This window comes from Hyla sarda, unplaced genomic scaffold, assembly GCF_029499605.1.
Source record: "Hyla sarda isolate aHylSar1 unplaced genomic scaffold, aHylSar1.hap1 scaffold_537, whole genome shotgun sequence".
Lineage (NCBI taxonomy): Eukaryota > Metazoa > Chordata > Amphibia > Anura > Hylidae > Hyla > Hyla sarda.
This window is the reverse complement of record NW_026610548.1, coordinates 216,065-230,129: the sequence shown is the minus strand read 5'-3', so window position 1 is coordinate 230,129 and position 14,065 is coordinate 216,065. Positions and strand designations below refer to the sequence as shown.

The window sequence follows — 14,065 nt, the reverse complement described above, 5'->3', positions numbered from 1 at the left end:
TACCACAGAAGCAATGCATGGTCAATGTACAGCAATGACACACCTGTGTGAACAGCCAGGAGACCCCCCCCATGTTATGTTACATAGTTACATAGTTAGTACGGTCGAAAAAAGACATATGTCCATCAAGTTCAACCAGGGAATTAAGGGGTAGGGGTGTGGCGCGATATTGGGGAAGGGATGAGATTTTATATTTCTTCATAAGCATTAATCTTATTTTGTCAATTAGGAACATTCAGCACCCACCCGCTATCAAGGCAGCTGCCTATCATGTCATGCCCTACCTGCACAGGTGTGCTGGCTACTCAAATGATCCAATTAAGGAGGCCATTTAGTCAGCAGCAGCAGAAGTCCTGTGCCTGGACGCTCCAACAGCGGCCAGACACAAGCAGAAGCAGAAGCAGCAGAAGCAGCAGCAGCAGCAGCACCACCTTTTGTTTTTTGGCTGCAGCAGCAGCAGCAAGGCCCACAGGGCTGGCTAGCTGGCTAGCCAGCAAGCAGGTAGCAATGAAAGTAGGAATCTTTCTTTTTAACCCTGTAAGGGGGTGGTGCACTGTACCCGAAGATACTGCCATATCGGGTCAATGCATAGGGCGACGGAAGCAAGCTTCGAAATCGGCCCCCGTTCTCAAAAATCCATTTAATATATGGTCCCCAGATAGGGGACGTATCAGATATTAAACTGATAAGAACAGATACTACACTTGATCTTAGCCAAAAGGCCGAGAAGCGATAACCGTGAAAGGGGCGGGCCCAACAAGGTCCCCTTCATGGGCACTATCACTGCTTGCTGTCAGGGAGGCTGCCAGACAATTTTCCATGCACACTCTGGGCTGGGGGGCAGTCAACCACCAGTACACACAGCAGAACCTAAACCCATACCATTATTGCTAAGCAGCAAGACAGGGGCCCATTGCACTCCCACGGGGCCTTTTTAAATGCAATCCATAACCCGGATTTGCCAGGAACCCTTCTTACTCCTCCTACTTGCATGTGACACTGGGCTTAGGATCTGCATAGGAAACACACACACAAGCACACACCTACCTTTGTTGCCTGCAGATGCCTCCTTGGCTGTCCCCAAACGGTATCAAACCAACACCCACGGGAAGCTGTAAGCATAGAGGACATGCCTGCACCCCATTGGACTTACCTGTGTGGGTTAAATCCGGGTTATTTGACAACCTATGGCGGTGATGGTTCTGCTCAGGCAGAGCAGTGCTGATGCTCCTCATAAAGCTGTCGCTGCTGTGAAGGTTCTAGGTGACATCACAAATCCCTATGGTTACATACACAACAAAGCTGGGTTGTTGTTGTTTACACTCTGCAAGGCCTGTGGAAGTGAGTGACATCATAGCACTGTAGTTCTGAGGGTTCTAGATGGATGCAACAATCTCCTGTTGCTTCTATGAAGGCCGTAATAGACGACATCACCAAACAGCTCCATAGTCACATACACAGCAAAGGAGAGATGTTGTTTACACCTAGTGATGTCAGTGGTATTGAGTGACATCACAGCACAGTGCTAAGGCTCCTGGGCCTGGACACAGCAGCGGCTGCAATATCTCAACGGAGAATACGTTTATATATATGTGTGTGTGTGCGCGTATATATATATATATATATATATATATATATATATATATATATATTTCTCCGCCGAAATCACTTTTAAACCCATTTCCACCTTTTTTTCCCTTCTCTTCCTCTTACTTTTTTTTCACGTTTTTTTACGTTTTTCTCCTTTTCGCCTCTTTTCTGGGCGTATTATTCTTCTTTTTCTTCTTTTTTTTCGTCTAATGCATACCCCATCAGTGCAGCAATGCTTATTCAATACCGCCAGCAGATGGAGACACTGGGGGATAATTTTCTAAGGATTTATACTGATTTTTCCTGTCTGAATTTGTCGCACAGAAAGTTGCAGGCCAAATATGTGTGACATTTCTGCGACTTTAGCTTCTAGAGCATTTTTACAACATTATACATAGGTGCTGAATACATAAAAAGCGACTGTTCAGCGACAGACAAGTCGCATCGGCTGAAAGTAGGCCAGAATGTCAGTCCATGTTGGAGCAGGTTTAGATACAGTCTAAAGTATAGATCTCAAAGTCTGTGCACAGAATTTAGCAAGGGCCTCGCACCTTCTGATGCATCAGGTAGGTGCACAATAGCATAGCCTAACCCTCTGTACTTTGGTCTATATTGATGCGGGACATAGACAGCCAGCTGATGACCAATCCATTAGTGCAATGGATGGCTGGAAGCATTTGTCTTTGCCTTTGCAATACCACAGAAGCAATGCATGGTCAATGTACAGCAATGACACACCTGTGTGAACAGCCAGGAGACCCCCCCCATGTTATGTTACATAGTTACATAGTTAGTACGGTCGAAAAAAGACATATGTCCATCAAGTTCAACCAGGGAATTAAGGGGTAGGGGTGTGGCGCGATATTGGGGAAGGGATGAGATTTTATATTTCTTCATAAGCATTAATCTTATTTTGTCAATTAGGAACATTCAGCACCCACCCGCTATCAAGGCAGCTGCCTATCATGTCATGCCCTACCTGCACAGGTGTGCTGGCTACTCAAATGATCCAATTAAGGAGGCCATTTAGTCAGCAGCAGCAGAAGTCCTGTGCCTGGACGCTCCAACAGCGGCCAGACACAAGCAGAAGCAGAAGCAGCAGAAGCAGCAGCAGCACCACCTTTTGTTTTTTGGCTGCAGCAGCAGCAGCAAGGCCCACAGGGCTGGCTAGCTGGCTAGCCAGCAAGCAGGTAGCAATGAAAGTAGGAATCTTTCTTTTTAACCCTGTAAGGGGGTGGTGCACTGTACCCGAAGATACTGCCATATCGGGTCAATGCATAGGGCGACGGAAGCAAGCTTCGAAATCGGCCCCCGTTCTCAAAAATCCATTTAATATATGGTCCCCAGATAGGGGACGTATCAGATATTAAACTGATAAGAACAGATACTACACTTGATCTTAGCCAAAAGGCCGAGAAGCGATAACCGTGAAAGGGGCGGGCCCAACAAGGTCCCCTTCATGGGCACTATCACTGCTTGCTGTCAGGGAGGCTGCCAGACAATTTTCCATGCACACTCTGGGCTGGGGGGCAGTCAACCACCAGTACACACAGCAGAACCTAAACCCATACCATTATTGCTAAGCAGCAAGACAGGGGCCCATTGCACTCCCACGGGGCCTTTTTAAATGCAATCCATAACCCGGATTTGCCAGGAACCCTTCTTACTCCTCCTACTTGCATGTGACACTGGGCTTAGGATCTGCATAGGAAACACACACACAAGCACACACCTACCTTTGTTGCCTGCAGATGCCTCCTTGGCTGTCCCCAAACGGTATCAAACCAACACCCACGGGAAGCTGTAAGCATAGAGGACATGCCTGCACCCCATTGGACTTACCTGTGTGGGTTAAATCCGGGTTATTTGACAACCTATGGCGGTGATGGTTCTGCTCAGGCAGAGCAGTGCTGATGCTCCTCATAAAGCTGTCGCTGCTGTGAAGGTTCTAGGTGACATCACAAATCCCTATGGTTACATACACAACAAAGCTGGGTTGTTGTTGTTTACACTCTGCAAGGCCTGTGGAAGTGAGTGACATCATAGCACTGTAGTTCTGAGGGTTCTAGATGGATGCAACAATCTCCTGTTGCTTCTATGAAGGCCATAATAGACAACATCACCAAACAGCTCCATAGTCACATACACAGCAAAGGAGAGATGTTGTTTACACCTAGTGATGTCAGTGGTATTGAGTGACATCACAGCACAGTGCTAAGGCTCCTGGGCCTGGACACAGCAGCGGCTGCAATATCTCAACGGAGAATACGTTTATATATATGTGTGTGTGTGCGCGTATATATATATATATATATATATATATATATATATATATATTTCTCCGCCGAAATCACTTTTAAACCCATTTCCACCTTTTTTTCCCTTCTCTTCCTCTTACTTTTTTTTCACGTTTTTTTACGTTTTTCTCCTTTTCGCCTCTTTTCTGGGCGTATTATTCTTCTTTTTCTTCTTTTTTTTCGTCTAATGCATACCCCATCAGTGCAGCAATGCTTATTCAATACCGCCAGCAGATGGAGACACTGGGGGATAATTTTCTAAGGATTTATACTGATTTTTCCTGTCTGAATTTGTCGCACAGAAAGTTGCAGGCCAAATATGTGTGACATTTCTGCGACTTTAGCTTCTAGAGCATTTTTACAACATTATACATAGGTGCTGAATACATAAAAAGCGACTGTTCAGCGACAGACAAGTCGCATCGGCTGAAAGTAGGCCAGAATGTCAGTCCATGTTGGAGCAGGTTTAGATACAGTCTAAAGTATAGATCTCAAAGTCTGTGCACAGAATTTAGCAAGGGCCTCGCACCTTCTGATGCATCAGGTAGGTGCACAATAGCATAGCCTAACCCTCTGTACTTTGGTCTATATTGATGCGGGACATAGACAGCCAGCTGATGACCAATCCATTAGTGCAATGGATGGCTGGAAGCATTTGTCTTTGCCTTTGCAATACCACAGAAGCAATGCATGGTCAATGTACAGCAATGACACACCTGTGTGAACAGCCAGGAGACCCCCCCCATGTTATGTTACATAGTTACATAGTTAGTACGGTCGAAAAAAGACATATGTCCATCAAGTTCAACCAGGGAATTAAGGGGTAGGGGTGTGGCGCGATATTGGGGAAGGGATGAGATTTTATATTTCTTCATAAGCATTAATCTTATTTTGTCAATTAGGAACATTCAGCACCCACCCGCTATCAAGGCAGCTGCCTATCATGTCATGCCCTACCTGCACAGGTGTGCTGGCTACTCAAATGATCCAATTAAGGAGGCCATTTAGTCAGCAGCAGCAGAAGTCCTGTGCCTGGACGCTCCAACAGCGGCCAGACACAAGCAGAAGCAGCAGCAGCACCACCTTTTGTTTTTTGGCTGCAGCAGCAGCAGCAAGGCCCACAGGGCTGGCTAGCTGGCTAGCCAGCAAGCAGGTAGCAATGAAAGTAGGAATCTTTCTTTTTAACCCTGTAAGGGGGTGGTGCACTGTACCCGAAGATACTGCCATATCGGGTCAATGCATAGGGCGACGGAAGCAAGCTTCGAAATCGGCCCCCGTTCTCAAAAATCCATTTAATATATGGTCCCCAGATAGGGGACGTATCAGATATTAAACTGATAAGAACAGATACTACACTTGATCTTAGCCAAAAGGCCGAGAAGCGATAACCGTGAAAGGGGCGGGCCCAACAAGGTCCCCTTCATGGGCACTATCACTGCTTGCTGTCAGGGAGGCTGCCAGACAATTTTCCATGCACACTCTGGGCTGGGGGGCAGTCAACCACCAGTACACACAGCAGAACCTAAACCCATACCATTATTGCTAAGCAGCAAGACAGGGGCCCATTGCACTCCCACGGGGCCTTTTTAAATGCAATCCATAACCCGGATTTGCCAGGAACCCTTCTTACTCCTCCTACTTGCATGTGACACTGGGCTTAGGATCTGCATAGGAAACACACACACAAGCACACACCTACCTTTGTTGCCTGCAGATGCCTCCTTGGCTGTCCCCAAACGGTATCAAACCAACACCCACGGGAAGCTGTAAGCATAGAGGACATGCCTGCACCCCATTGGACTTACCTGTGTGGGTTAAATCCGGGTTATTTGACAACCTATGGCGGTGATGGTTCTGCTCAGGCAGAGCAGTGCTGATGCTCCTCATAAAGCTGTCGCTGCTGTGAAGGTTCTAGGTGACATCACAAATCCCTATGGTTACATACACAACAAAGCTGGGTTGTTGTTGTTTACACTCTGCAAGGCCTGTGGAAGTGAGTGACATCATAGCACTGTAGTTCTGAGGGTTCTAGATGGATGCAACAATCTCCTGTTGCTTCTATGAAGGCCATAATAGACGACATCACCAAACAGCTCCATAGTCACATACACAGCAAAGGAGAGATGTTGTTTACACCTAGTGATGTCAGTGGTATTGAGTGACATCACAGCACAGTGCTAAGGCTCCTGGGCCTGGACACAGCAGCGGCTGCAATATCTCAACGGAGAATACGTTTATATATATGTGTGTGTGTGCGCGTATATATATATATATATATATATATATATATATATATATATTTCTCCGCCGAAATCACTTTTAAACCCATTTCCACCTTTTTTTCCCTTCTCTTCCTCTTACTTTTTTTTCACGTTTTTTTACGTTTTTCTCCTTTTCGCCTCTTTTCTGGGCGTATTATTCTTCTTTTTCTTCTTTTTTTTCGTCTAATGCATACCCCATCAGTGCAGCAATGCTTATTCAATACCGCCAGCAGATGGAGACACTGGGGGATAATTTTCTAAGGATTTATACTGATTTTTCCTGTCTGAATTTGTCGCACAGAAAGTTGCAGGCCAAATATGTGTGACATTTCTGCGACTTTAGCTTCTAGAGCATTTTTACAACATTATACATAGGTGCTGAATACATAAAAAGCGACTGTTCAGCGACAGACAAGTCGCATCGGCTGAAAGTAGGCCAGAATGTCAGTCCATGTTGGAGCAGGTTTAGATACAGTCTAAAGTATAGATCTCAAAGTCTGTGCACAGAATTTAGCAAGGGCCTCGCACCTTCTGATGCATCAGGTAGGTGCACAATAGCATAGCCTAACCCTCTGTACTTTGGTCTATATTGATGCGGGACATAGACAGCCAGCTGATGACCAATCCATTAGTGCAATGGATGGCTGGAAGCATTTGTCTTTGCCTTTGCAATACCACAGAAGCAATGCATGGTCAATGTACAGCAATGACACACCTGTGTGAACAGCCAGGAGACCCCCCCCATGTTATGTTACATAGTTACATAGTTAGTACGGTCGAAAAAAGACATATGTCCATCAAGTTCAACCAGGGAATTAAGGGGTAGGGGTGTGGCGCGATATTGGGGAAGGGATGAGATTTTATATTTCTTCATAAGCATTAATCTTATTTTGTCAATTAGGAACATTCAGCACCCACCCGCTATCAAGGCAGCTGCCTATCATGTCATGCCCTACCTGCACAGGTGTGCTGGCTACTCAAATGATCCAATTAAGGAGGCCATTTAGTCAGCAGCAGCAGAAGTCCTGTGCCTGGACGCTCCAACAGCGGCCAGACACAAGCAGAAGCAGAAGCAGCAGAAGCAGCAGCAGCACCACCTTTTGTTTTTTGGCTGCAGCAGCAGCAGCAAGGCCCACAGGGCTGGCTAGCTGGCTAGCCAGCAAGCAGGTAGCAATGAAAGTAGGAATCTTTCTTTTTAACCCTGTAAGGGGGTGGTGCACTGTACCCGAAGATACTGCCATATCGGGTCAATGCATAGGGCGACGGAAGCAAGCTTCGAAATCGGCCCCCGTTCTCAAAAATCCATTTAATATATGGTCCCCAGATAGGGGACGTATCAGATATTAAACTGATAAGAACAGATACTACACTTGATCTTAGCCAAAAGGCCGAGAAGCGATAACCGTGAAAGGGGCGGGCCCAACAAGGTCCCCTTCATGGGCACTATCACTGCTTGCTGTCAGGGAGGCTGCCAGACAATTTTCCATGCACACTCTGGGCTGGGGGGCAGTCAACCACCAGTACACACAGCAGAACCTAAACCCATACCATTATTGCTAAGCAGCAAGACAGGGGCCCATTGCACTCCCACGGGGCCTTTTTAAATGCAATCCATAACCCGGATTTGCCAGGAACCCTTCTTACTCCTCCTACTTGCATGTGACACTGGGCTTAGGATCTGCATAGGAAACACACACACAAGCACACACCTACCTTTGTTGCCTGCAGATGCCTCCTTGGCTGTCCCCAAACGGTATCAAACCAACACCCACGGGAAGCTGTAAGCATAGAGGACATGCCTGCACCCCATTGGACTTACCTGTGTGGGTTAAATCCGGGTTATTTGACAACCTATGGCGGTGATGGTTCTGCTCAGGCAGAGCAGTGCTGATGCTCCTCATAAAGCTGTCGCTGCTGTGAAGGTTCTAGGTGACATCACAAATCCCTATGGTTACATACACAACAAAGCTGGGTTGTTGTTGTTTACACTCTGCAAGGCCTGTGGAAGTGAGTGACATCATAGCACTGTAGTTCTGAGGGTTCTAGATGGATGCAACAATCTCCTGTTGCTTCTATGAAGGCCATAATAGACGACATCACCAAACAGCTCCATAGTCACATACACAGCAAAGGAGAGATGTTGTTTACACCTAGTGATGTCAGTGGTATTGAGTGACATCACAGCACAGTGCTAAGGCTCCTGGGCCTGGACACAGCAGCGGCTGCAATATCTCAACGGAGAATACGTTTATATATATGTGTGTGTGTGCGCGTATATATATATATATATATATATATATATATATATATATATATATATTCTCCGCCGAAATCACTTTTAAACCCATTTCCACCTTTTTTTCCCTTCTCTTCCTCTTACTTTTTTTTCACGTTTTTTTACGTTTTTCTCCTTTTCGCCTCTTTTCTGGGCGTATTATTCTTCTTTTTCTTCTTTTTTTTCGTCTAATGCATACCCCATCAGTGCAGCAATGCTTATTCAATACCGCCAGCAGATGGAGACACTGGGGGATAATTTTCTAAGGATTTATACTGATTTTTCCTGTCTGAATTTGTCGCACAGAAAGTTGCAGGCCAAATATGTGTGACATTTCTGCGACTTTAGCTTCTAGAGCATTTTTACAACATTATACATAGGTGCTGAATACATAAAAAGCGACTGTTCAGCGACAGACAAGTCGCATCGGCTGAAAGTAGGCCAGAATGTCAGTCCATGTTGGAGCAGGTTTAGATACAGTCTAAAGTATAGATCTCAAAGTCTGTGCACAGAATTTAGCAAGGGCCTCGCACCTTCTGATGCATCAGGTAGGTGCACAATAGCATAGCCTAACCCTCTGTACTTTGGTCTATATTGATGCGGGACATAGACAGCCAGCTGATGACCAATCCATTAGTGCAATGGATGGCTGGAAGCATTTGTCTTTGCCTTTGCAATACCACAGAAGCAATGCATGGTCAATGTACAGCAATGACACACCTGTGTGAACAGCCAGGAGACCCCCCCCATGTTATGTTACATAGTTACATAGTTAGTACGGTCGAAAAAAGACATATGTCCATCAAGTTCAACCAGGGAATTAAGGGGTAGGGGTGTGGCGCGATATTGGGGAAGGGATGAGATTTTATATTTCTTCATAAGCATTAATCTTATTTTGTCAATTAGGAACATTCAGCACCCACCCGCTATCAAGGCAGCTGCCTATCATGTCATGCCCTACCTGCACAGGTGTGCTGGCTACTCAAATGATCCAATTAAGGAGGCCATTTAGTCAGCAGCAGCAGAAGTCCTGTGCCTGGACGCTCCAACAGCGGCCAGACACAAGCAGAAGCAGCAGAAGCAGCAGCAGCACCACCTTTTGTTTTTTGGCTGCAGCAGCAGCAGCAAGGCCCACAGGGCTGGCTAGCTGGCTAGCCAGCAAGCAGGTAGCAATGAAAGTAGGAATCTTTCTTTTTAACCCTGTAAGGGGGTGGTGCACTGTACCCGAAGATACTGCCATATCGGGTCAATGCATAGGGCGACGGAAGCAAGCTTCGAAATCGGCCCCCGTTCTCAAAAATCCATTTAATATATGGTCCCCAGATAGGGGACGTATCAGATATTATCTGATAAGAACAGATACTACACTTGATCTTAGCCAAAAGGCCGAGAAGCGATAACCGTGAAAGGGGCGGGCCCAACAAGGTCCCCTTCATGGGCACTATCACTGCTTGCTGTCAGGGAGGCTGCCAGACAATTTTCCATGCACACTCTGGGCTGGGGGGCAGTCAACCACCAGTACACACAGCAGAACCTAAACCCATACCATTATTGCTAAGCAGCAAGACAGGGGCCCATTGCACTCCCACGGGGCCTTTTTAAATGCAATCCATAACCCGGATTTGCCAGGAACCCTTCTTACTCCTCCTACTTGCATGTGACACTGGGCTTAGGATCTGCATAGGAAACACACACACAAGCACACACCTACCTTTGTTGCCTGCAGATGCCTCCTTGGCTGTCCCCAAACGGTATCAAACCAACACCCACGGGAAGCTGTAAGCATAGAGGACATGCCTGCACCCCATTGGACTTACCTGTGTGGGTTAAATCCGGGTTATTTGACAACCTATGGCGGTGATGGTTCTGCTCAGGCAGAGCAGTGCTGATGCTCCTCATAAAGCTGTCGCTGCTGTGAAGGTTCTAGGTGACATCACAAATCCCTATGGTTACATACACAACAAAGCTGGGTTGTTGTTGTTTACACTCTGCAAGGCCTGTGGAAGTGAGTGACATCATAGCACTGTAGTTCTGAGGGTTCTAGATGGATGCAACAATCTCCTGTTGCTTCTATGAAGGCCATAATAGACGACATCACCAAACAGCTCCATAGTCACATACACAGCAAAGGAGAGATGTTGTTTACACCTAGTGATGTCAGTGGTATTGAGTGACATCACAGCACAGTGCTAAGGCTCCTGGGCCTGGACACAGCAGCGGCTGCAATATCTCAACGGAGAATACGTTTATATATATGTGTGTGTGTGCGCGTATATATATATATATATATATATATATATATATATATATATATATTTCTCCGCCGAAATCACTTTTAAACCCATTTCCACCTTTTTTTCCCTTCTCTTCCTCTTACTTTTTTTTCACGTTTTTTTACGTTTTTCTCCTTTTCGCCTCTTTTCTGGGCGTATTATTCTTCTTTTTCTTCTTTTTTTTCGTCTAATGCATACCCCATCAGTGCAGCAATGCTTATTCAATACCGCCAGCAGATGGAGACACTGGGGGATAATTTTCTAAGGATTTATACTGATTTTTCCTGTCTGAATTTGTCGCACAGAAAGTTGCAGGCCAAATATGTGTGACATTTCTGCGACTTTAGCTTCTAGAGCATTTTTACAACATTATACATAGGTGCTGAATACATAAAAAGCGACTGTTCAGCGACAGACAAGTCGCATCGGCTGAAAGTAGGCCAGAATGTCAGTCCATGTTGGAGCAGGTTTAGATACAGTCTAAAGTATAGATCTCAAAGTCTGTGCACAGAATTTAGCAAGGGCCTCGCACCTTCTGATGCATCAGGTAGGTGCACAATAGCATAGCCTAACCCTCTGTACTTTGGTCTATATTGATGCGGGACATAGACAGCCAGCTGATGACCAATCCATTAGTGCAATGGATGGCTGGAAGCATTTGTCTTTGCCTTTGCAATACCACAGAAGCAATGCATGGTCAATGTACAGCAATGACACACCTGTGTGAACAGCCAGGAGACCCCCCCCATGTTATGTTACATAGTTACATAGTTAGTACGGTCGAAAAAAGACATATGTCCATCAAGTTCAACCAGGGAATTAAGGGGTAGGGGTGTGGCGCGATATTGGGGAAGGGATGAGATTTTATATTTCTTCATAAGCATTAATCTTATTTTGTCAATTAGGAACATTCAGCACCCACCCGCTATCAAGGCAGCTGCCTATCATGTCATGCCCTACCTGCACAGGTGTGCTGGCTACTCAAATGATCCAATTAAGGAGGCCATTTAGTCAGCAGCAGCAGAAGTCCTGTGCCTGGACGCTCCAACAGCGGCCAGACACAAGCAGAAGCAGAAGCAGCAGAAGCAGCAGCAGCACCACCTTTTGTTTTTTGGCTGCAGCAGCAGCAGCAAGGCCCACAGGGCTGGCTAGCTGGCTAGCCAGCAAGCAGGTAGCAATGAAAGTAGGAATCTTTCTTTTTAACCCTGTAAGGGGGTGGTGCACTGTACCCGAAGATACTGCCATATCGGGTCAATGCATAGGGCGACGGAAGCAAGCTTCGAAATCGGCCCCCGTTCTCAAAAATCCATTTAATATATGGTCCCCAGATAGGGGACGTATCAGATATTAAACTGATAAGAACAGATACTACACTTGATCTTAGCCAAAAGGCCGAGAAGCGATAACCGTGAAAGGGGCGGGCCCAACAAGGTCCCCTTCATGGGCACTATCACTGCTTGCTGTCAGGGAGGCTGCCAGACAATTTTCCATGCACACTCTGGGCTGGGGGGCAGTCAACCACCAGTACACACAGCAGAACCTAAACCCATACCATTATTGCTAAGCACCAAGACAGGGGCCCATTGCACTCCCACGGGGCCTTTTTAAATGCAATCCATAACCCGGATTTGCCAGGAACCCTTCTTACTCCTCCTACTTGCATGTGACACTGGGCTTAGGATCTGCATAGGAAACACACACACAAGCACACACCTACCTTTGTTGCCTGCAGATGCCTCCTTGGCTGTCCCCAAACGGTATCAAACCAACACCCACGGGAAGCTGTAAGCATAGAGGACATGCCTGCACCCCATTGGACTTACCTGTGTGGGTTAAATCCGGGTTATTTGACAACCTATGGCGGTGATGGTTCTGCTCAGGCAGAGCAGTGCTGATGCTCCTCATAAAGCTGTCGCTGCTGTGAAGGTTCTAGGTGACATCACAAATCCCTATGGTTACATACACAACAAAGCTGGGTTGTTGTTGTTTACACTCTGCAAGGCCTGTGGAAGTGAGTGACATCATAGCACTGTAGTTCTGAGGGTTCTAGATGGATGCAACAATCTCCTGTTGCTTCTATGAAGGCCATAATAGACGACATCACCAAACAGCTCCATAGTCACATACACAGCAAAGGAGAGATGTTGTTTACACCTAGTGATGTCAGTGGTATTGAGTGACATCACAGCACAGTGCTAAGGCTCCTGGGCCTGGACACAGCAGCGGCTGCAATATCTCAACGGAGAATACGTTTATATATATGTGTGTGTGTGCGCGTATATATATATATATATATATATATATATATATATATATATATATATTTCTCCGCCGAAATCACTTTTAAACCCATTTCCACCTTTTTTTCCCTTCTCTTCCTCTTACTTTTTTTTCACGTTTTTTTACGTTTTTCTCCTTTTCGCCTCTTTTCTGGGCGTATTATTCTTCTTTTTCTTCTTTTTTTTCGTCTAATGCATACCCCATCAGTGCAGCAATGCTTATTCAATACCGCCAGCAGATGGAGACACTGGGGGATAATTTTCTAAGGATTTATACTGATTTTTCCTGTCTGAATTTGTCGCACAGAAAGTTGCAGGCCAAATATGTGTGACATTTCTGCGACTTTAGCTTCTAGAGCATTTTTACAACATTATACATAGGTGCTGAATACATAAAAAGCGACTGTTCAGCGACAGACAAGTCGCATCGGCTGAAAGTAGGCCAGAATGTCAGTCCATGTTGGAGCAGGTTTAGATACAGTCTAAAGTATAGATCTCAAAGTCTGTGCACAGAATTTAGCAAGGGCCTCGCACCTTCTGATGCATCAGGTAGGTGCACAATAGCATAGCCTAACCCTCTGTACTTTGGTCTATATTGATGCGGGACATAGACAGCCAGCTGATGACCAATCCATTAGTGCAATGGATGGCTGGAAGCATTTGTCTTTGCCTTTGCAATACCACAGAAGCAATGCATGGTCAATGTACAGCAATGACACACCTGTGTGAACAGCCAGGAGACCCCCCCCATGTTATGTTACATAGTTACATAGTTAGTACGGTCGAAAAAAGACATATGTCCATCAAGTTCAACCAGGGAATTAAGGGGTAGGGGTGTGGCGCGATATTGGGGAAGGGATGAGATTTTATATTTCTTCATAATAAGCATTAATCTTATTTTGTCAATTAGGAACATTCAGCACCCACCCGCTATCAAGGCAGCTGCCTATCATGTCATGCCCTACCTGCACAGGTGTGCTGGCTACTCAAATGATCCAATTAAGGAGGCCATTTAGTCAGCAGCAGCAGAAGTCCTGTGCCTGGACGCTCCAACAGCGGCCAGACACAAGCAGAAGCAGAAGCAGCAGAA

General features: G+C 45.9%; 6 non-coding genes across 6 annotated transcripts; all 6 read right to left on the bottom strand.

The window, feature by feature from the left end:
• Positions 1-543: 543 nt before the first annotated feature.
• LOC130339182 (U2 spliceosomal RNA) lies at positions 544-734 on the bottom strand. Its single transcript, XR_008879597.1, has one exon. It is a non-coding gene; the product is annotated as a U2 spliceosomal RNA (small nuclear RNA).
• Positions 735-2,822: 2,088 nt separating this feature from the next.
• LOC130339181 (U2 spliceosomal RNA) lies at positions 2,823-3,013 on the bottom strand. Its single transcript, XR_008879596.1, has one exon. It is a non-coding gene; the product is annotated as a U2 spliceosomal RNA (small nuclear RNA).
• A 2,069-nt stretch (positions 3,014-5,082) lies between these two features.
• LOC130339180 (U2 spliceosomal RNA) lies at positions 5,083-5,273 on the bottom strand. Its single transcript, XR_008879595.1, has one exon. It is a non-coding gene; the product is annotated as a U2 spliceosomal RNA (small nuclear RNA).
• Positions 5,274-7,357: 2,084 nt separating this feature from the next.
• On the bottom strand, positions 7,358-7,548 carry LOC130339179 (U2 spliceosomal RNA). Its single transcript, XR_008879594.1, has one exon. It is a non-coding gene; the product is annotated as a U2 spliceosomal RNA (small nuclear RNA).
• Positions 7,549-9,631: 2,083 nt separating this feature from the next.
• Positions 9,632-9,821, bottom strand: LOC130339185 (U2 spliceosomal RNA). Its single transcript, XR_008879600.1, has one exon. It is a non-coding gene; the product is annotated as a U2 spliceosomal RNA (small nuclear RNA).
• Positions 9,822-11,909: 2,088 nt separating this feature from the next.
• On the bottom strand, positions 11,910-12,100 carry LOC130339178 (U2 spliceosomal RNA). The gene has a single exon (XR_008879593.1). It is a non-coding gene; the product is annotated as a U2 spliceosomal RNA (small nuclear RNA).
• Positions 12,101-14,065: the final 1,965 nt, after the last annotated feature.